We start from the raw sequence: 24855 nt of genomic DNA on the forward strand, positions 1-24855 counted from the left end.
CACAGTGTATTCAGCTCATTGCTTTCTTGGTGACTCTGGAGTTTGAGGGTAAGTCTCTTGTGGACTTTGAGCTCCTATGTTTTGAGCGCTCAGGCTTTATTCAGGGTTTTTCATGAATGCATCTCCTTTCCTCAGTTCCCTGGTAAGTCACCCATCCTGTTCAAAGCAGGGGATAACATAATTCCCAGTGTTTTAGCACAGCTGTCAGAAAAGTGAGCCCTTCATAATTAAGACATTTTAGGGAATCCAAAAGCAGATAGGTTCCACAAGGTCCTTGGGCCAGGATTTTGTTCCTTTCTAGAAAAATGGGTGAACTTTTGGACACTTAGAAATTGTAATGGCCATTCTGAGTGACACTTATGTTAGATAAGTCTACCTTAAGGGGTATGGTTGTAAGAGAAAATTCTGAAACTTTTGGAGACCGTGGAATGCGTTCTTTGGTTTGATATGTAGAATCTTCTAAAAGACAAAACGACTTGAAAAATAGTTCTAAACACACACACACACACACACATTAGTAAAAGATATTGGCCATCAGAACTCATAATCTTAACTTAGTCTACCTACCAGAAACATAATTTGGATCCAACTATTTATTTTCTTTTAAACCTGAGACGTGGCTAACATTTCTGAACAAAAGCTGTAAGATCTCTATGTTTATTTATGTGCTCTGTAGATCTATGTTATATATGTTATAGACATGTAATTTTTTTTTTTTTTTACCTCTGGATGGTATGGCCAAAATTCCTTTGTAAATTTCTTTAATTATCCTAGAGAGAATTAAGCATTTATATAAATATACTTTATTTACATAAATATAATTTATATATAAATATATAAATTTATATAAATATATATTATAGAAATATAGAAACCAATGCAAATGTTTTTCAGGTTCACAGGATCTGAGATAATCTTCGATAAATAAACACATGTAAGTTTGTTGGTTTAATAAGAACAGGTATGTCTTTGGTGTATCTGAATTAAATATAATGCAGATTAACAATTTATTCTACCTGGTTTTATTTATTATTTATTTATTTTCCAACATAATAATTATATATATTTTTTAATTTCCACCCAAATTAGTTAGCATATAGTGCAACAATGTATTCAGGAGTAGATTCCTTAATGCCCCTTACCCATTTAGCCCATCCCCCCTCCCACACCCCCTCCAGTAACCCTCTGTTTGTTCTCCATATCTATGAGTCTCTTATGCTTTGTCCCCCTCCGTTTTTATATTATTTTTGCTTTCCTTCCCTTATGTTCATTTGTTTTGTTTCTTAAAGTCCTCATATGAGTGAAGTCATATGATATTTGTCTTTCTCTAATTTCACTTAGCATAATACCCTCCAGTTCCATCCATGTAGTTGCAAATGGAAAGATTTCATTCTTTTTGATTGCCAGCAAATACTCCATTGTATGTATATATACACCACATTTTCTTTATCCATTCATCCATTGATGGACATTTGGGCTCTTTCCATACTTTGGTTATTGTCGATAGTGCTGCTATAAACATGGGGGTGCATGTGTCCCTTCGAAACAGCACACCTGTATCCCTTGGATAAATACCTAGTAGTGCAATTGCTGGGTCGTAGGGTAGTTTTATTTTTAATTTTTTGAGGAACTTCCATACTGTTTTCCAGAGTGGCTGCACCAGCTTGCGTTCCCACCAGCAATGCAAAAGAGATCCTCTTTCTCCGCATCCTCACCAACATCTGTTTTTGCCTGAGGTGTTAATGTTAGTCATTCTGAAAGGTGTAAGGTGGAATCTCATTGTGGTTTTGATTTGTATTTCCCTGATGATGAATGATGTTGAGCATTTCTTCATGTGTGGATCGGCCATCTGGATGTCTTTGGAGAAGTGTCTATTCATGTCTTTTGCCCATTTCTTCCTGGATTATTTTTTGGGTGTTGAGTGTGATAAGTTCTTTATAGATTTTGGATACCAACCCTTTATCTGATATGTCGTTTGCAAATATCTTCTCCTATTCTGTCGGTTGCCTTTTAGTTTTGTTGATTGTCTCCTTTGCTGTGCAGAAGCTTTTTATTTTGATGAGGTCCCACTAGTTCATTTTTACTTTTGTTTCCCTTGCCTCCAGAGATGTGTATAGTAAGAAGTGGCTGTGGCCAAGATCAAAGAGGTTTTTGCCTGCTTTCTCCTCGAGGATTTTGATGGCTTCCTGTCTTACATTTAGGTCTTTCATCCATTTTGAGTTTATTTTTGTGTATGGTGTGAGAAAGTGGTCCAGGTTCATTCTTCTGCAGGTTGCCATCCAGTTTTCCCAGCACCACTTGCTGAAGAGACTGTCTTTATCCCATTGAATATCCTTTCCTGCTTTGTCAAAGATTAGTTTGCCATACATTTGCGGGTCCATTTCTGGGTTCTCTATTCTGTTCCATTGATCTGAGTGTCTGTTATTGTGCCAGTACCATACTGTCTTGATGATTACAGCTTTGTAGTATAGCTTGAAGTCTGGGATTGTGATGCCTCCTGCTTTGGTTTTCTTTTTCAAGATTGCTTTGGCTATTTGGGGTCTTTTCTGATTCCATACAAATTTTAGGATTGTTTGTTCTAGCTCTGTGAAGAATGCTGGTGTTATTTTGATAGGGATTGCATTGAATATGTAGATTGTTTTGAGTAGTATTGACATTTTAACAATGTTTGTTCTTCCTATCCAGGAGCATGGAATCTTTTTCCATTTTTTTTTTTTGTGTGTGTGTCTTCTTCAATTTCTTTCATAAGCTTTCTATAGTTTTCAGTGTATAGATTTTTCACCTCTTTGGTTAGATTTATTCCTAGGTATTTTATGGTTTTTGGTGCAACTGTAAACAGGATCGATTCCTTGATTTCTCTGTCACTTCATTGTTGGTGTATAGGAATGCAACTGATTTCTGTGCATTGATTTTATGTCCTGCAACTTTGCTGAATTCATGAATCAATTCTAGCAGTTTTTTGGTGGGATCTTTAGGGTTTTCCCTATAGTGTATCAGGTTATCTGTGAAGACTGAAAGTTTGACCTCCTCCTGGCCAATTTGGATGCCTTTTATTTCTTTGTGTTGTCTGATTGCAGAGGCTGACTTCCAATACTATGTTGAATAACTGGCGAGAGTGGACATCCTTGTCTTGTTCCTGACCGTAGGGGGAAAGCCTTCAGTCTTTCCTCATTGAGGATGATATTAGCGTTGGATTGTTCATACATGGCTTTTATGATCTTGAGGTATTCTCCTTCTATCCCTACTTTCCTGAGGGTTTTTATCAAGAAAGGATGCTGTATTTTGTCAGATGCTTTCTCTGCATCTATTGAGAGGATCATATGGTTCTTGTCCTTTCTTTTATTGATGTGATGAATCACATTAATTGTTTTGCAGATATTGAACTAGCCCTGCATCCCAGGTATAAATCCTATTTGGTCGTGGTGAATACTTTTTTAAATGTATTGTTGGATCCGGTTGGGTAATATCTTGTTGAAGATTTTTGCATCCATGTTCATTAGGGAAATTTGTCTATAGTTCTCCTTTTTAGTGGGGTCTCTGTTTTTGGAATCAAGGTAATGCTGGCTTCATAGAAAGAGTTTGGAAGTTTTCCTTCCACTTCTATTTTTTGGAAAAGCTTCAAAAGAATAGGTGTTAACTCTTCCTTAAATGTTTGGTAGAATTCCCCTGGAAAGCCATCTGGCCCTGGACTCTTGTTTTTTTGGGAGATTTTGATTACTAATTCGATTTCCTTACTAGTTATGGGTCTGTTCAAATTTTCTATTTCTTCCTTTTTCAGTTTTGGTAGTGTATGTTTCTAGGAATTTGTCCATTTCTTCCAGATTGCCCATTTTATTGGCATATAATTGCTCATAATATTCTCATTATTGTTTTTATTTCTGCTGTGTTGGTTGTGATCTCTCCTCTTTCATTCTTGATTTTATTTATTTGGGTCCTTTCCTTTTTCTTTTTGATCAAACTGGCTAGTGGTTTATCAATTTTGTTAATTCTTTCAAAGAACCAGCTTCTGGTTTCATTGATCTGTTCTACTGGGTTTTTTTTTTGGGGGGGGGGGAGGGGTGTTTCGATAGCATTAATTGCTGCTCTAATATTTATTATTTCCAGTCTTCTGCTTGTTTTGGGTTTTATTTGCTGTTCTTTTCCCAGCTCTTTAAGGCGTAAGGTTAGGTTGTGTATCTGAGATCTTTCTTCTCTTTAGGAAGGCCTGGATTGCTGTATACTTTCCTCTTATGACCACCTTTGCTGTGTCCCAAAGGTTTTGGGTTTGGTGTTATCATTTTCATTGGCTTCCATATACTTTTTAATTTCCTCTTTAACTTCTTGGTTAGTCCATTCATTCTGTGGTAGGATGTTCTTCAGTCTCCAAGTATTTGTTACCTTTCCAAATTTTTTCTTGTGGTTGATTTCGAGTTTCGTAGCATTGTGGTCTGAAAACGTGCACCGTATGATCTCAATCTTTTTGTACTTGCTGACGGCTGATTTGTGTCCCAGTATGTTCTACCTGGTTTTATTAATCAAATAAGCTCATGCCAACTTTATAATATTTGTCAACAAAAGAAGTAAGATGATGGTTAGCTGCTTAATATCCAGTCCAAGTATAATTGTTAAAAGCAAATAATTTAAATAGATGTAAACAGGATAAAATTTTGTAATAAATTAAACTGAGTAATGCATATTCATGAATATGTTAATTATTTCCAAAGATTAAACATTAAATGCCAAACATAAGTTAATCTACTTTTGGCTTTTTAACTTTTACAGAGAGATAAAAAACATTTGAATCTATTAATAAACATGCTTTATGCTACACTGAGAAAAATTTACTGTAAGAGAATATATTTCTAAAAATTTGAAATGTGTTTATAAGTTTGCTGTAGTATACTAGTATATGTTGGAAAGTTTATAATTGTCTGCTTTATAGTTTTCACTGGAAAGCAAAGATTACAAATAGTTTTAGAAATTGGAAGATCTGAGAATACAAAACCAAAAAAATCATCAGAACACTTAAGAGTAATAAGCATAAATTAACTCTGCACAAACTGTGTGCTTTAATGCTGAAAGAATACAGGCAAAACAGCAGTGAAATTTTTGTAAAAGGAGAAACAGTCAAACTCTCATGAGAGCTTTCTCCTACTATAGAAGGATTTACTGTACCCTCTTATTTTTCAAACTATGGTCAGTGACCATTGATGAATTATTGTTAACATTTGTTTAAGTAGAAAATACATTATCTATGGCTATCTATACAGATAAATGAATAATATATATCTTCAATTTTATCTATAATAAATGGCTATTATATCGATTCATTTATTGTCTATAGATAAACAAAACAGAATAATTCCATAAAATGCAAAATAGGAAATACATGTTAATTTATTAAACTTTTATTTCAGCTACTTGTGTGGTTTTATATACATAGGTATATGCTTGGCCATGTCATGCACATATTTCTTGCTGTGGAATGACCCATATGTTTGAAAGTCATTGCTCTTATACCACAGTCAATTGAGCAAAAGGGGCTGTGCAGCCAGCTGAAAAGACCAGTACAAGAATGACCACCCTTTCTGTCCTGTACATACACAATAATAATTCCTCAAGGCCAAACTTCACTTGTTCTTTGACAGTCTCATGCTTTGTTGCCCTGTCTTTTTAGAATTGCAGTCAGGCAACAATACATAAATATAATGTTTATTTATTTGTTCATTTTTACTGATTTTCATGTTGTATTCAAATTTCAGTTAGTTAACATACAGTGTAATATTAGTTTCAGATGTGCAATGTAGTGATTGAACATTTTCATACAATACCTGGTGCTCATCACAAGTGCACACCTTAATTCCCATCACCTATTTAATAAACACTTATATTTTAATGAAAAATGATGTTACTTGAATGACAGTTTATACATAATTTAGTGTCAATGTGTTAAGCATAGGGCTCTTCCCATATGCTTCTACATATAAGTTTACAAACACTTCTATCTTAATGAAAGAAATTGATACTTGAAAGATGATTATACAGTATATGCCATCTTTTAAGTAACATCTTTTATTTATTAAGATGTAAACTTATGTGTAGAAGCATAAGGGAAAAGCCCTGTGCTTAACTCATTGCAAATACACTGTATCTAATCATTCTGTCATCAATCTTCTTTCAACTGTAAGTGTAGAAACATATAGAATAGTCCTGTGCTTAACTCAATGAAACAATCTTTATTTAAAAGAACTTTCTCCATTTCTTATAACAATTTGGAAAGCTGGGAATTCTGGTGGCTTTCAGATATTTATAGCTCTGCCATCATTTTCCCATTTTAAAAAATATTCTGCCTACTCAACTTATCTCAACCATCTTCAACAATAATTTGGGGATCTCATTGCCCTTGCCTGTTCTTTCTTAGTCTAACAAAGTAATGTCAATATAAGCCTAAAAACATGAGTGAATATCACATTGTAATTTCCAAAAGGATTCAGTTTATTATAATTATATAAAACATGTTTATATTCTTTTACATTCTTTTAATGTAATGCATAAGCAATTATGCTATCTTCTAAGAGTAAATATGCAATTATTCTGTAACAGTCCTGTATCATTTCTTTTCTAGAAAAGCTTTATATGTTTTTGAAATTGAAAAAAATGGCATTGAACTGATAAAGTTGAAATTGTTGGCATTTTTTTACACAACTACTAGAAACAGAGTGAAAGAAAATGACTATATATGAATAATAGGTTAAAAAACTTTTTTTGATAGGGAAAGGTATGATGAACTTTTTTGTAAGAAAAAGGATTTTGTTCTAAAGCAAAATTATTTTTCCTGTATTTTTTTAAATTTTAGAGTGAAGGAGAGAGACAGAGAGAGAGAGAATCTTAAGCAGGCTCCACACCCAGCATGGAGCCCAGTGTGGGGCTCCATATCATGAACCCTGAGCTGAAATCAAGAGTCAGATGCTCAACTCACTGAGCTAAGCAGGTGCCCCATATTGTTCCTGAATTTTTTAAAAATGACAAAGCCTAAATGGATCTTGAATGTTGTAGAAGGCTTATGGAAGAGGAATATTAAGAAATAATTTTATGTAGTTAAGATAAAATTAGAATAGTGAACAGGGATGCCCCCTCTCACCATGATTGTTTAACATAGCGTTGGAAGTCCTAACCTCAGTCATCAGACAACAAAATGAAATAAAAATCATCCAAATCATCAAAGAAGAAGTCGAAGTTTCACTTTTTGCTGATGACATGATGCACTACATGGAAAAGCTGAAAGACTCCACCAAAAAACTGCTAGAACTCATACATGAATTCAGCAAAGTTGTAGGATGTAAAATGAATGTACAGTAATCGGTTGCATTTCTATACACCAATAATGAAGCAACAGAAAGAGAAATCAAGGAATTGATCCCGTTTACAACTGCACCAAGAACCATAAAATACCTAGGAATAAACCTAACCAAAGAGGTGAAAAATCTATACACTTAAAACTATAGAAAGCTTATGAAAGAAATTGAAGAAGACACAAAGAAATGGAAAAACAGTTCATGCTCATGGATTGGAAGAACAAATATTGTTAAAATATCAATGCTACTCAAAGCAATCCACACATTCAATGCAATCCCAATCAAAATAACACCAGCATTCATCACAGAGCTAGAACAACACATCCTAAAATTTGTATGGAACCACAAAAGACCCCAAATAGCCAAAGTAATGTTGAAAAAGAAAAGCAAAGCTGGGGGCATCAGAATCCTCGACTTTAGCCTGTACTACAAAGTGTAATCATCAAGACAGTATGATATTGGCACAAAAACAGACACATAGACAAATGGAATAGAGAATCCAGAAATGGACCCACAAATGTATGGCCAACTGATTTACAAAGCAGGAAAAAGTATCCAATGGAAAAACGTCTCTTCAGCAAATGGTGCTGGGAAAACTGGACAGCAACCTGAAGAGGGATTAAACTGGACCACTTTCTTAACAATATACACAAAAATAAACTCAAAATGGATGAAAGACCTAAATGTGAGACAGGAAATCATCAAAACCCTAGAGGAGAAAGCAGGCAACAACCTCTTTGACCTCAGCCGCAGCAACTTCTTACTCGACATGTCTCTGAAGTCAAGGGAAAGCAAAGCAAAAAAGCTATTGGGACCTCATCAAGATAAAAAGCTTCTGCATGGTGAAGGAAACAGTCAGCAAAACTGAAAGCAACCAATGAAATGGGAGAAAATATTTGCAAATGACATATCAGATAAAGGGTTAGTATCCAAAATCTATAAAGAACTTACCAAACTCAACATCTGAAAAACAAACCAGTGAAGAAATAGGCAGAAGAAATGAATAGACACACTTTTTCAAAGAAGACATCCAGATGGCTAACTGACACATGAAAAGATGCTTAACATCACTCATCATCAGGGAAATACAAATCAAAACCACATTGAGATACCACCTCATACCTGTCAGAATGACAGAATTAACAACTCAGGCAACAGATGTTGTCAAGGATGTGGAGAAAGGGGAACCCTCTTGCATTGTTGGTGGGAATGCAAACTGGTGCAGCAACTCTTGAAAACAGTGTGGAGGTTCCTTAAAAATTAAAAATAGAATTACCCTATGACCTAGCAATAGCACTACTAGGTATTTATCCAAAGGATATAGGAGTGCTTATTCATAGAGGCACACGAACCCCAATGTTTATAGCAGTGCTATGAACAATAGCCAAAGTATGGAAAGAGCCCAAATGTCCATCAACTTATTAATGGATAAAGAAGATATGGTATATAGGGGCACCTGGTGGCTCAATTGGTTAAGCGTCTGACTTTGGCTCTGGTCATGATCTCACTGCTTGTGAGTTCAAGTCCTGGGTCAGACTCTATGCTGACAGCTTGCAGCTCAGAGCCTGGAGCCTGCTTCAGATTCTGTCTCTGTCTCTCTGCTCTTTCCCTACTCGTGCTCTGTCTCTTTCTCTCTCAAATATAAATAAACATTAAAAAATTTTAAAAAGAAGATATGGTGTGTGTGTGTGTGTGTGTGTGTGTGTATATATATATATATATATATATATATATATATATATATACACCCACAATGTAATACTACTACTAAACAATACAAAAGAATGAAATCTTGCCATTTGCAACAACATGGAAGGAACTGGAGGGTATTATGCTAAGTGAAATAAGTCAGAGAAAGAGAGAGATCATATGATTTCACTCATATGTGGAATTTGAGAAACTTGACAGAAGACCATAGGGGAAGAGAAGGAAAAATAAGTTAGAAACAGAGGGAGGCGAACTGTAAGGACTCTTAAATACAGAGGACAAACTGAGGGCTGATGGAGAAGGTGGGTTGGGAGGTGGGGAAAATGGGTGATGGGCATTGAGAAAGGCACTTGTTGGGATGAGCACTGGGTATGTAAGTCATGAATTATGGGAATCTACTCCTGAAGCCAAGACTACACTGTATACACTGTATGTTAGTTAACTTGACAATAAATTATAAAAATAAACACATAAGTAAATAAATAAAAGAAATTTAAAAAGGTTAAAAAATAAAAATTAAAAATAAAATTTAATTTAAAAATTTTGCTCCTTTTTTGTATCCAAGAAAGCAAAACAAAAACAGAAACAACAACAACAAAAACCCCCAAACAAACAAAACCCCAAGGAAGCTAGATCCTTTTCGCATAAATCTGAAGTTACCTAAAAGTAACTAAGAATTTCCAGATGGTCTCTGCAACTTCTCAGGTTTGTTTCCTCTCCTTGTAAAAAGGGAGAATTACACTATTTGGTATGTTAAATTATATCGGAAGCATTGTCAAATAAGTGATGCTAAGCTTTCTTTGATTTGTGTAGATATATGTTGTTAAAATGAGTGTTCTAAAAATTGTATGAAATCTTAGAAATCTTAGAAACATGATTTGTCCTGGTATGTTATTATCTTGAATGTTACAAAATGACCCAATTCCTTATCAGTTACATCACAATGAATTCTCATAAGATCTCTAATCATTTCTATTTTTATGTCTTTGTCATTTATGGACAGTTATTATTTAAGTATTTCATCTTCAAAGAGATTCATAAAAGATTTGGCAAATACTTTAGAACACAGGTTTTGATAAATATAAGATCCTAACACTGAACTTGGTAGAATTTCTAAAACTCTAATAGAAAACTGATTGTGTTAACATTTTGTTTTCCAGATTTAATCAACTCCTTTTTCTCTAAGCTATTACTTACAGCAATTTGGTATAGTATATCTTTACAACAAAGGTTAAAACATTTATCCTTTTCTATCTGATCCCTCCAGAATTATGAAACTCTTATGAAATGTTCTTAGTTTTCATGACAATCTATGTGTTTACATAAGTTCACTAAAAATCTGTTCTTTTTGTATCAGGACACTGCATATACTTAACCCCTGCTTCTTTGACTCATAGCTTATAAAAGGAGATATACTTTAATATTGTAAAGGACTAATTGCCTCTATTAAAAATAAGCATGCTTTGTATAGCAATCTTTTCACAATACACTCCCAGGAGATGAAGACCTTAAACATCACACCTCACAATCTGGGGAATTCATCTATTGAAAAAAGGCATCTCTGGAAGGACTCTCTTCAACCCCATTAGAAAGACCCAAACCAAGTACTGTTAACCAACCCTTGTGCTTCCAACTCCGAGGCATAGACTCTTAGATTCACTTGTCACAGCTAAAGAAAGCGTCAAACCTTGACTGGATCTGCACCTCAACTGGTGACCTTAAAGATATCCAAGAATTGAAGCAGGCAACAGTGGAAGGAGACTGCTTTGCCAAGATGACCAGACTAGGCCTGAATACACTTTTCTCACTGCTGCCTCTTACCTTGTTTACTTTTCTTCCTCTTTCAGTTAGAGAAACAATACTCTTATTTGCATTCTTCAGCCTATTGCAAAAGGGGGAACCTCTCTGTGTTGGATATGACACCAGAAACTCTGATCTATTCTTAATATTGGAGACTCTTTGGCCTTACCTGGACCTAACTTCTCTTTGGTCCCCAATTCTGCTGTCACTTATACCTGCCAGCCTGTGGATATTACCTTTTGAGCTAAGTTGTTATGGCCAGGTGTTCTTATACCTTACCTCAACCTTTCCCCAGTAATAACCATATTATTCAACTAAACATCTCCACTTTGTCAATTATACAACGCTGGCTCCTGCGTGTTCTTTTCCTTACCTGAATACCACCTGTTTCTCTGCACCCAAACCAGTTTATACCTGTTTGTGACGATTTTAAAAAAGACTCCTTTAAGAAGGGATAGCCTCTCATATAATGTCACTCAAACTCCTCTGACTCCTGGCTTGAAAGGGTCAATGAAAATATCAGCTAGTAAATCTATCGATAACCATACCTTAGCTGGAGTCCTCTACCCTCTACCTAGTTTCATTTTTCTTTGAGATGGACAGCATTTCCCATGGGCAAATCAATGTTTAGAAAGCTTGTGAATCAGAAGTCAGTGCTTATTGGGACATTTAACTATTCCTGCTAAAAATCCATAAAACATCATAAGCCTCCCACTGGTACATTCCATGGGGCCTCCATTGCTGCCATAAATGGAAATTCCCAGGAGGCATACATGATTCTGAATTTGTCCCCATAAGGAGAGACTTTCTCCCATGGATTGAAATAAATGCCAATAAACACATGATGAAAGAGATTAGGAAGATGGTGGCATAGGAGGATGCTGGGCCCACCATGTCCTGCTGATCACTTAGATTCCACCTACACCTGCCTAAATAACCCAGAAAACCGCCAGAAGACTAGCAGAATGGAGTCTCCGGAGCCAAGCACAGATGAGAGGCCCACGGAAGAGGGTAGGAAGGGTGGAGAGGTGGTGCGTGCTACACAGACTGGCAAGAGGGAGCCGGGGCGGAGGGGCGGCCCGACGGCCAAGCAGAGCCCCCGAGTATGGCTGGCAAAAGCAGAGGGGCCGGACGGAGTGTGTTCCAACAGCAAGCGGGACTTGACATCTGGAAGGTTATAAGCTAACAGCTCTGCTCGGAGAACGGGAGGGCTGGAGGACAATGGGAGGGAGAGTTGTTGAGCCCTGGACGACAGAGCTCAGCTTGGCGGGGAACAAAGGTGCTCGCCAGCGCCATCTCCCTCGCCCATCCCCCAGCCAAAATCCCAAAGGGAACCAGTTCCTGCCAGGGAACTTGATCGCTCCGCGCAAACACCCAACACTGTGCTTCTGCGGATCCGTCCCTCTGGCAGGTCTGACTCCCTCCTGGTGCCGAAGGGCCCCTCCCAAAGCGGATCTCAGAAGGAAAAGCGAGCTGAGCCTGCCCCTCCCGCCCCTGTGCACCTTGCCGATCCACCCCAGCTAATACGCCAGATCCCCAGCACCACAAGCCTGGCAGTGTGCAAGTAGCCGGGACGGGCCACACCACCCCACAGTGAATCCCGCCCCTAGGAGAGGGGAAGAGAAGACACACACTAGTCTGACTGTGGCCCCAGCGGTGGGCTGGGGGCAGACATCAGGTCTGACTGCGGCCCCACCCACCAACACAAGTTATTCAAGACAGCACAGGGGAAGTGCCCCACAGTCCTGCACCACTCCAGGGACTATCCAAAATGACGAAATGGAAGAATTCCCCTCAGAAAAACGTCCAGGAAATAACAGCTAACGAACTGATCAAAAAGGATTTAAACAATATAACAGAAAGTGCATTTAGAATAATAGTCATAAAATTAATTGCTGGGCTTGAAAACAGTATAAAGGACAGCAGAGAATCTATTGCTACAGAGATCAAGGGACTAAGGAACAGCCAGGAGGAGCTAAAAAATGCCATTAATGAGCTGCAAAATGGAGACTACCACGGCTCAGACTGAAGAGGCAGAGGAGAGAATAGGTGAACTAGAAGATAAAATTATAGAAAAAGAAGAAGCTGAGAAAAAGAGAGATAAAAAAATCCAGGAGTATGAGGGGAAAATTAGAGAATTAAGTGATGCACTAAAGAGAAATAATCTACACATAATTGGTATTCCAGAGGAGGAAGAGAGAGGGAAAGGTGCTGAAGGGGTACTTGAAGAAATAATAGCTGAAAACTTCCCTGATCTGGGGAAGGAAAAAGGCATTGAAATCCAAGAGGCACAGAGAACTCCCTTCAGACGTGACTTGAATCGATCTTCTACATGACATATCATAGTGAAACTGGCAAATACAAGGATAAAGAGAAAATTCTGAAAGCACCTAGGGATAAACGTGCTCTAACATATAAAGGGAGACCTATAAGACTCGTGACTGATCTCTCTACTGAAATTTGGCAGGCCAGAAAGGACTGGCAGGAAATCTTCAATGTGATGAACAGAAAAAATATGCAGCCAAGAATCCTTTATCCAGTAAGTCTGTCATTTAGAATAGAAGGAGAGATAAAGGTCTTCCCAAACAACAACTGAAGGAATTTGTCACCACTAAACCAGCCCTACAAGAGATCCTAAGGGGGATCCTGTGAGACAAAGTACCAGAGACATCACTACAAGAATGAAACCTATGGACATCATAATGACTCTAAACCCATATCTTTCTATAATAACACTGAATGTAAATGGACTAAATGCGCCAACCAAAAGACATAGGGTATCAGAATGGATAAAAAAACAAGACCCGTCTATTTGCTGTCTACAAGAGACTCATTTTCGACCTGAGGACACCTTCAGATTGAGAGTGAGGGGATGGGGAACTATTTATCATGCCACTGGAAGTCAAAGAAAGCTGGAGTAGCCATTCTGATATCAGACAAACTAGACTTTAAGGCTGTAACATGAAAAAGGGTATTATATAATAATCACAGGGTCTATCCATCAGGAAGAGCTAACAATTATAAATGTCTATGTGCCGAATACAGGAACCCCCAAATATATAAAACAATTACTCACAAACATAAGCAACCTTATTGATAAGAATGTGGTAATTGCAGGGGACTTTAACACTCCACTTACAGAAATGGATAGATCATCTAGACACACAGTCAATAAAGAAACAAGGGCCCTGAATGATACATTGGATCAGATGGACTTGACAGATATATTTAGAACTCTGCATCCCAAAGCAACAGAATATACTTTCTTCTCGAGTGCACATGGAATATTCTCCAAGATAGATCACATACTGGGTCACAAAACAGCCCTTCATAAGTATACAGGAATTGAAATCATACCATGCATACTTTCAGACCACAATGCTATGAAGCTTGAAAGCAACCACAGGAAAACATCTGGAAAACCTCCAAAAGCATGGAGGTTAAAGAACACCCTACTAAAGAATGAGTGCGTCAACCAGGCAACTAGAGAAGAAATTAAAAAGTATATGGAAACAAACGAAAATGAAAATACAACAATCCAAATGCTTTGGGATGCAGCGAAGGCAGTCCTAAGAGGAAAATACATTGCAATCCAGGCCTATCTCCAGAAACAAGAAAAATCCCAAATACAAAATCTAATAGCACACCTAAAGGAAATAGAAGCATAACAGCAAAGAAAGCCTAAACCCAGCAGCAGAAGAAAAATAATAAAGATCAGAGCAGAAATAAACAATATAGAATCTAAAAAAACTGTAGAGCAGATCATGAAACCAAGAGTTGGTTTTTTGAAAAAATAAACAAAATTGATAAACCTCTAGCCAGGCTTCTCAAAAAGAAAAGGGAGATGACCCAAATAGAGAAAATCATGAATGAAAATGGAATTATTACAACCAATCCCTCAGAAATACAACCAATTATCAGGGAATACTATGAAAAATTATATGCCAACAAACTGGAAACCTGGAAGAAATGGACAAATTCCTAAACACCCACACACTTCCAAAACTCAATCAGGAAGAAATAGAAAGCTTGAACAGATCCATAACCAGCAAAGAAATTGAATCAGTTATCAAAAATCTCCCAACAAATAAGAGTCCAGGACCAGATGGCTTCCCAGGGGAGTTCTACCAGACGTTTAAAGCAGAGATAATACCTATCCTTCTCAAGCTATTCCAAGAAATAGAAAGGGAAGGAAAACTTCCAGACTCATTCTATGAAGCCAGTATTACTTTGATTCCTAAACCAGACAGAGACCCAGTAAAAAAAGAACTATAGGCCAATATCCCTGATGAATATGGATGCAAAAATTCTCAATAAGATACCAGCAAATTGAATTCAACAGCATATAAAAAGAATTATTCACCGTGATCAAGTGGGATTCATTTCTGGGATGCAGGGCTGGTTCAACATTCGCAAATCAATCAACGTGATACATCACATTAATAAAAGAAAAGATAAGAACCATATGATCCTGTCAATCAATGCAGAAAAGGCATTTGACAAAATTCAGCAACTTTCTTAATAAAAACCCTCGAGAAAGTCGGGATAGGAGGAACATACTTAAAGATCATAAAGCCATTTATGAAAAGCCCACAGCTAACATCATCCTCAATGGGGAAAAACTGAGAGCTTTTCCCCTGAGATCAGGAATACGACAGGGATGTCCACTCTCACCGCTGTTGTTTAACATAGTGTTGGAAGTTCTAGCATCATCAATCAGACAACAAAAGGAAATCAAAGGCATCAAAATTGGCAAAGATGAAGTCAAGCTTTCACTTTTTGCAGATGACATGATATTATACATGGAAAATCCGATAGACTCCACCAAAAGTCTGCTAGAACTGATACATGAATTTAGCAAAGTTGCAGGATATAAAATAAGTGTACAGAAATCAGTTGCATTCTTATACACTAATAATGAAGCAACAGAAAGACAACTAAAGAAACTGATCCCATTCACAATTGCACCAAGAAGCATAAAATATCTAGGGATAAATCTAACCAAAGATGCAAAAGATCTGTATGCTGAAAACTATAGAAAGCTTATGAAGGAAATTGAAGAAGATATAAAGAAATGGAAAAACATTCCATGCTCATGGGTTGGAAGAATAAATATCGTCAAAATGTCAATACTACCCAAAGCTATCTACACATTCAATGCAATCCCAATCAAAATTGCACCAGCATTCTTCTCGAAGCTAGAACAAGCAATCCTAAAATTCATATGGAACCAGAAAAGACCCCAAATAGCCAAAGTAATTTTGAAGAAGACGAAAGCAGGAGGCATCACAATCCTAGACTTTAGCCTCTACTACAAAGCTGTAATCATCAAGACAGCATGGTATTGGCACAAAAACAGACACATAGACCAATGGAATAGAATAGAAACCCCAGTACTAGGCCCACAAACGTATGGCCAACTAATCTTTGACAAAGCAGGAAAGAACATCCAATGGAAAAAAGACAGTCTCTTTAACAAATGGTGCTGGGAGAACTGGACAGCAACATGCAGAAGGTTGAAACTAGACCACTTTCTCACACCATTCACAAAAATAAACTCAAAATGGATAAAGGACCTGAATGTGAGACAGGAAACCATCAAAACCCTAGAGAAGAGAGCAGGAAAAGAACTCTCTGACCTCAGTCGTAGCAATTTCTTACTTGACACATCCCCAGAGGCAAGGGAATTAAAAGCAAAAATGAACTACTGGGGACCTTATGAAGATAAAAAGCTTCTGCACAGCAAAGGAAACAACCAACAAAACTAAAAGGCAACCAACGGAATGGGAAAAGATATTTGCAAATGACATATTGGACAAAGGGCTAGTATCCAAAATCTATAAAGAGCTCACCAAACTCCACACCCGAAAAACAAATAACCCAGTGAAGAAATGGGCAGAAAACATGAATAGACACTTCTCTAAAGAAGACATCCGGATGGCCAACAGGCACATGAAAAGATGCTCAACATCGCTCCTCATCAGGGAAATACAAATCAAAACCACACTCAGATATCACCTCACACCAGTCAGAGTGGCCAAAATGAACAAATCAGGAGTCTATAGATGCTGGAGAGGATATGGAGAAACAGGAACCCTCTTGCACTGTTGGTGGGAATGCAAACTGGTGCAGCCACTCTGGAAAACAGTGTGGAGGTTCCTCAGAAAATTAAAAATAGACCTACCCTATGACCCAGCAGTAGCAGTGCTAGGAATTTACCCAAGGGATACAGGAGTACTGATGCATAGGGGCACTTGTACCCCAATGTTTATAGCAGCACTCTCAACAATAGCCAAATTATGGAAAGAGCCTAAATGTCCATCAACTGATGAATGGATAAAGAAATTGTGGTTTATATACACAATGGAATACTACGTGGCAATGAGAAAGAATGAAATATGGCCCTTTGTAGCAACGTGGATGGAACTGGAGAGTGTTAGGCTAAGTGAAATAAGTCATACAGAGAAATACAGATACCATATGTTTTCACTCTTATGTGGATCCTGAGAAACTTAACAGAAACCCATGGGGGAGGGGAAGGAAAAAAAAAAAAAGAGGTTAGAGTAGGAGAGAGCCAAAACATAAGAGAGTCTTAAAAACCGAGAACTGAGGGTTGATGGGGGGTGGGAGGGAGGGGAGGGTGGGTGATGGGTATTGAGGAGGGCACCTTTTGGGATGAGCACTGGGTGTTGTATAGAAACCAATTTGACAATAAATTTCATATATTGAAAAAAAACCAACACATGATGAAAAATCTCTCCCTAATGTTACGAGAACTAGCCAGATCCACAATCTAAATAATACTAGCCCAACAATGATCGCTTAATTCATTGGATAATTGTGTAGCTCTTGATTACTCACTGAACAAAAAGGCATTTGGGTAATAGTGAATACCACCTGTTGCACATGGATAAATTTCTCTGGAGAATGTACACATTGTGTAGGTAGGAATTAATTAGACCATGGACCTTCAAGACCCTGTTCCCATGACTCAGCTTCTCCTGACATTTGCCCTGTTCCAGGTCTCTGCCTAGCCTGACCTGTATGGCCCATGCATGTGCAGTATATACCCCATTTTCCAGTCTTGGAGAGCTGGAGCTCTCCAGGACTGTAGAACTCAAGTCTGTGCACAACCACCTGCATGAATGTTAGCCTCAAAGCATCTTCAAAGAGTGGGAGCAGGCAGTGGCAATCAGACTGATTTTCCTGGTTTGTAGCTGTCTCTAGCGATCTTTTTGAGTGGCCCATAGAGAAACAGGTATGAAGAGTGTCTATATATGAGCTATTATAATGATTTCTCTGAAGCTTACATCAAATTAGTCATATTTAGTTAGTAGGTTCAGGAAAAAGGGCATTTTAGTTCTCAGTGATTCCAAGTCAGATAGATGGAGAAAATTGGACATGTAATTTTGGAGATTTGTAGCCAGACTTTGGAGGGAAGTAGAAGAATTCAGGAGTTAGTCTACTTTGTAGGTACAAAACAAAATCTCAAAAACAATGAGCAGAAGTAGAATATGATATCCATACAGGTGTGTTACTGAAGCCATTTTTTTTTTCTCTGAAGTTACCCTCATTTTCAACGTTAGCCAAGTTAGGACTAATTTGTTTGTAAAATAAGTTTAGTTTTAATAAACTTGGGTTGATTATTGACATAAATGTAGCAAGAATAGTGATTAATCATATAGGCTTTTTAAAATCTGCTTTGCTGGAACTTTTTATAGGGAACCCCCAGATTGAATTTTTAACACATTCTTAAGCCTAAAAAGCCAAGCCAAATACTTGCCATCAGACTTTGCCTGTAATACCTGTAGATTGGGTTACTTTCTCTCTTCTTAGGGTCCTCAAAATATCCTGGGATTCTTTCACCTGCCAGAAAGTGACCTTCTTTACTTACCTGATAAGGCTTTTGGTAACCCTGTAAGTAAGATATCAGGCTGATTTTCCAAGAGGCTTAATTGGCTCTATAAAATCAATCTTAGTTCCTTAAAGGTGTTTGGTTTTATCTGAATCTATTCATTTTTCTCTCAAATACGACATTCCAGTCAAAGCCTTGGTAAAATATTACCAATATTTCCAATTGTGTCCTGTTATAAAGAGAACAGATTCTTAGTGAACTTAATGCAAATATATACATTGCCAAAAAAACACAAGAATGCTCACTGAGTGTTTCTCAATTCCGGTGGGATCAAGTAGAGAGAAAAAGATAAATATTTCAATTCTGCTTATAAAGGTGTAATTTCACAATTGCTGTAAATTAGTTACCTTAAAAGAAAAAGTTTCCTTAAATCTGGAAAGAAATATTTAAAAAATCAGCAGTATTTCTAATAAAAAGTCATAAAATAATAATCATCTTCCTCAGTATTCAGTACCATGTAATTAATTCTTGGTTTGCTTAAATCTAGTTTTTCCATTAGTCCTGGAAATTGCTTACCCAGTTTAGCTTTTGGTCTTAAAGTTATAAGAAACCTGTATTCTGGAGTCATTTTTATGAATCTTATTGAAGAAGAATTTTTACAGGAACACTTTTATAAAAGCATTTGAGGGAAAGTAAAATTGTAAATGATAAAAGACTTAACACTATCAGTGGTTAAAGATCTGATTAGGGTTTATTACAATGCAGTCAAGAAGGATATTTGGTTATTACTGTGACACACATTTCAAGATAACAACTAGAATTGCAACTGATAACAGGACATATCAGATTTTTAGAAATTTCATACAGTTTCTCAAACACTTATTTTAGCAACAGATCTACACAAATATAATCAAAAAAAGGTTAGTATCACTTATTTGACAATGCTTCTCATGCTATATATCATACCAAAAGTGCCTAATTAGTTTAATTTCTCTCTTATAGTAGAAGAACAAACCCTTTCAAATGTTCCAGGAACCCTCTGGAATACTTCAAACTTCGTTTGTGGTCAAAAGACTTCCATTTTAGAATTTGATATTGGGAAGTTTGTCAAAGAATATAAAAAGGATTGAACATCTGGTTAAATAAGATCACAAATCATTATGAAACAATACTTATCTTTTTAAAGAAAACGACAATAAAAGATTTCAAAGGCAAGTGAAGGTCACATAGTTGTGAGAAAAACTTAATATTAAGAAGTTTGTTTTCTTAAGTAATCAAAGATCTAATGATGAAGATATAAAACAGATTCTTTTGATAAAACATAAAATAATTCTCTTTTCTAAGCAGGTAACTTTAAAAGCTAAAAGATCTTTTATAATATCTTATCAAAAAGAAAACAATAGTTTAAGAAAACTTTGTTTACTAAAGTACACACATAATTTTAATTTTGTACTAGTGTGATTGATAAAGCTCATTTATGTAATTTATTTACTTAATTTATTTGAATCTTAGCCAGTCCTGACTCCCATACAATTCCTTTTAAAAGATTGCTTTTCCATAAACCTTTACATTTTTTTTTTTATATTCAGATTTTGTCCGATGTGTTTCCTTTTTTCCAATCCTTCTTTAGGATAAAATTACTTTCTTTTCCCACACACACAAAAATGCATTTCTGTTCCTCATACCCTCTTTTATTGAAGGCATACATTCTACTTTGCTTGCATATGAAGATATTTACGTTCTTATTTCTAGTAGCTTTAACCACATATATTAGAATTATTAACCCGTAGAAATTTAAATTTCTAGTGAAATCTAGTAAGCAATTGTGAACTGTTACACTAGCATTTTTGTTTATATTGGCACATTTATGAACACTTTTTATAATTTCTATAAACATGCTTCTTCATAGTGCCATCTTTCAATAAAGCACAAAACATGTTTATTAACACACCAGAATTACAGACCTTTGTAATAGGGAAGCCCAAAGTAAATAAACCTATGTCCAGCTATTAATGTTTCACTATTTTATCCTATTTGGAAATGATCTAGATATTCAATGAATTTAACTTAATTTATCACCTAAGAAAACTTTAGAGTTTTCTTGGAAGTTATTCTTAAGTATGCATGCATAAAATTTAATTGTTGCTAAAAAGTTTATTTATGTATAAACTTGCTCAATTTACGTGTAAGTAAATCATTTGCTCCCAACAGTTGCGTTCAGATTGCCCATGAACACTTCAGGAGACATTAGACAAATGTCAGTTATCATTCTAAGTTATTTTTGTTGATGAATTTTGTAACAGGGTTAACATGAAGTTATTTGATTAGTGAACATATGTAGGATAAAAGTATTATATTGAATGCTGGTAAGTCTAAAGATGTGTCTATTTTAATTAAACCAACAACCTTAAATTAGCTTTAATACTATGTATTAAATCTCACTAAAATGGAATTGGGAGGTTTAGCAGGGGAAGCTCTTATGCCCTGCCACTTCTTATAAATTGCAAATCCAACAGGACAAGATGGACCTTGCACATGGATACCATTTTTTTTTAACATTTATTTATTTTTGAGACAGAGACAGAGCATGAACGGGGGAGGGGCAGAGAGACAGGGAGACACAGAATCGGAAGCAGGCTCCAGGCTCTGAGCCATCAGCCCAGAGCCCGAGGAGGGGCTCGAACTCACCGTGAGATTGTGACCTGAGCTGAAGTCAGACGCTTAACTGACTGAGCCACCCAGGCCCCCCCTCACACATGGATACATTTTACTACTCCAGCAGGAGGAAGAAAGCCTTCCCTCCTCCCCCAGCAACAACCCAGTCAATGAGAGACAGTCACAACTTAGTCAATGAGAAGCCACTATACTCCAAACTCCCAGTTTGCACCAATGGACTTTTGGTTTATAATGGCCTTCCCAATTTCCCCTTTCCTCTATAAAAAAACTATACCTCTCCTTTGTTCTCCACACTTGTGTATGGTTTTGCCATCGCTTGCTTGTCCTGGATTGAAATTCTTTGCTATTTCTAAATAAATCCATATTTTATTTGCAAAATGACTAGCAGTTTTCTTTTTAAGTTTAACATTATTTGGTGACTAGAAGTGGGATCCAGAGAAGATGCCCAGGAACTCCAAGGCTAGTGAGCAGACAGATGTGTGTTCAATCTCTCCAGGCTTTATTTGGGATATGTTTTAAGCCCACTCTTCTTTAAAAAAAAAAATCTCTAACAGTAGTCTTCTGGCCTGTGGTTCAACTCTTTTCAGAATTGGACTGTTCCTGATGGAACTCTGCTGGCCTTTGGTCTGACTCCTTCTGGAACCAGGCTATTCCTGTCAAAATAGTGCTGTGTAGAAATTTAATTTTGCTCTAAAGAAAACAAAAAAACTAAGAAATGGGAACACAGTCATCAAAATGCTTTGAAGTGCCCACTCCACCTTCTGGGACTCTGGCCAGCTTTATGTTTATAATCAATCGTTCCTCTGCATGCACGTTTATAACTAAATGGACTGACTTACCCAAAAGTAATTTAGACTTCAGCAGCCATTATGGGGAACTTCCAGTCTCCTCAAACTTAATTTTCTCAAAACTGAATTGGACAGCCATGATCTAAAATTGACAAAACTGAATGAGCTTCCTATTTTAATTGGTATTTTGAAGCTTCCAAACATCATCAGGAATATAAAATTGCCTCTGCAAAACAAAATCTATTAACTGAGACCAAAAAGAAAAAATTTTAAAAAAAAAAAGGAAAAGAGGCTCTGAGGCCTCTTTTTCCCCTCCCCCATCTTTGTCTACAGACAGGTGACAGCTGCCTTACTCTCGGGCCCCACTTCTGGTATCATCTTCTATTCTCTCTGCACCTTCCCCATTTCCTCTATTCCCCCTGATCCCTCATTCTAATATGTTTGCTGAATTTCTGCCCTCAAAACTTTCTCCACCCTCTCCTCTCCTAAACCTATTAAAACCTGCCCCTTTAAAGTTAAGTCTTCTGACATCCGGATGGCCAACAGGCACATGAAAAGATGTTCAACGTCGCTCCTTATCAGGGAAATACAAATCAAAACCACACTCAGATATCACCTCATGCCAGTCAGAGTGGCCAAAAGGAACAAATCAGGAGACTATAGATGCTGGAGAGGATGTGGAGAAACGGGAACCCTCTTGCACTGTTGGTGGGAATGCAAATTGGTGCAGCCACTCTGGAAAGCAGTGTGGAGGTTCCTCAGAAAATTAAAAATAGACCTACCCTATGACCCAGCAGTAGCACTGATAGGCATTTACCCAAGGGATACAGGAGTACTGATGCATAGGGGCACTTGTACCCCAATGTTTATAGCAGCACTCTCAACAATAGCCAAATTATGGAAAGAACCTAAATGTCCATCAACTGATGAATGGATAAAGAAATTGTGGTTTATATACACAATGGAATACTACGTGGCAATGAGAAAGAATGAAATATGGCCTTTTGTAGCAACGTGGATGGAACTGGAGAGTGTGATGCTAAGTGAAATAAGCCATACAGAGAAAGACAGATACCATATGGTTTCACTCTTATGTGCATCCTGAGAAACTTAACAGAAACCCATGGGGGAGGGGAAGGAAAAAAAAAAAAAAAAGAGGTTAGAGTGGGAGAGAGCCAAAGCATAAGAGACTGTTAAAAACTGAGAACAAACTGAGGGTTGATGGGGGGTGGGAGGGAGGGGAGGGTGGGGGAAGGGTATTGAGGAGGGCACCTTTTGGGATGAGCACTGGGTGTTGTATGGAAACCAATTTGACAATAAATTTCATATATTGGAAAAAAAAAAAAAGAAAACAAAGTTAAGTCTTCTGAGGATCTAAACAAATCCCAAGTTTCTTATGTTCTTGGGCTAAGGTTGAATTGTGAGCCATAAAGAGATTCCTAAAGTGACTGAAGACCTTCATATGTTTGCTGAAGGATTTAACATGGTTTTCAAAACTTGCCAACCCAATTTCTCAGATTTGTATTAATTAGTCCACATGCTTGTTGATGAGGACCTGTCCAAACGTTGAATGAAACTAGTCTGATAGGAACATCTTGAAAGGGATTTAGAGAAACAGACCCCTAACTTTTGGCAAGATGCTAGATCAAGCTCAAACACAAAAGCCTGATGAATGTGTTCATGATTATTACACTTGACTCCAAACTGTCTTTAAAAAAAATTCTGGTCTTCTGTTAGATGTTCAATCCCCTTGGGTAGCATTTAGCACGATGTTTATTAATGGGCTTATCTGAAATCTTTCCCTTTTAGTTACAAAGACCATGATGGAATAGGAAATCATATCCACTCCAGGTTTAATTTGACAAAGCAGCTCGCTTGCAGCCTTGATGAGTTATTTAAAGGAAAGAGCACTAAATTTTTCAATGTTCAACTCTAGCGAGTGAAGACTTCTAAGCAAAACAGGAAACCTAATTTTTTGCTATTATTTCAAAGAGCTAGGACATTGGAAAAGAGATTGTTAGAAATTTAAGTGCTTTAGGTGCCTTCAGCCCTCTGGCTGACCATTCTAATGTCTTCCTAATTTCCAGTGATGGGGGTCCAAGGAGCTACTGAAGCTCTTCCCAATCATTTGTCTTGATCATATCAGAGAAACCACTCTTCAGATTGGGAATGAATCTTTGGTCCTACTGACACCAGAGCTACATTCTTGGTGCTTAACTCCATTGCTATAAAGCAGCCTCTGCCTTGGAGTACTGAACAGTTTAAAGAGTGGGGGTCTCTAATAAATCCCAACAAACTCCTGTCTCTGAACCTATTCCCTTTTGTCTAAGCTCTTTGAGACACACGCACACTATTTTCTCTTTAGTTCCCCCATCCTATTTATTTCAAGATTTCTTAGAAAAATATCATGCAAAAATTTCTTTCTCCTGAAAGGGGAAAATAATTCTAGAATTTGACAGTAGTAACTAAAATAGCCAACCAGGGAAAAGAAGTGATGCTTTGGCATTTTTCTATACTTCGTCTCTGATGGTACTATAGCTGAGTGTGAGGACACTGATCATTTGTTCCTATTAGATCATCTACCGTCCTCTTTATGGGCAAAATATTCAACTGATATGTGCAGAGTCCATAGTGTACCTCCCATCAAGATTCAAAAAGATCACTCAAAACCTCTCCCTAGAACTAATACCCTATA

The 24855-nt window shown here is 37.1% G+C and overlaps 1 long non-coding RNA gene across 3 annotated transcripts in view; it reads left to right on the forward strand.

Moving 5' to 3' along the window:
• Positions 1–24855, forward strand: part of LOC102957081 — a 48102-nt gene that overhangs the window by 4859 nt on the left and 18388 nt on the right. For 2 of the 3 annotated variants that reach the window (XR_006214178.1, XR_006214180.1), the window contains exon 2: positions 895–934. This is a non-coding gene — a long non-coding RNA (uncharacterized LOC102957081). Of the gene's footprint in view, positions 1–894; positions 962–24855 lie in introns of all 3 variants that reach the window. The other variant, XR_006214179.1, reaches the window with a different exon arrangement.

The sequence above is a fragment of the Panthera tigris genome, chromosome F3 (assembly GCF_018350195.1).
Source record: "Panthera tigris isolate Pti1 chromosome F3, P.tigris_Pti1_mat1.1, whole genome shotgun sequence".
Lineage (NCBI taxonomy): Eukaryota > Metazoa > Chordata > Mammalia > Carnivora > Felidae > Panthera > Panthera tigris.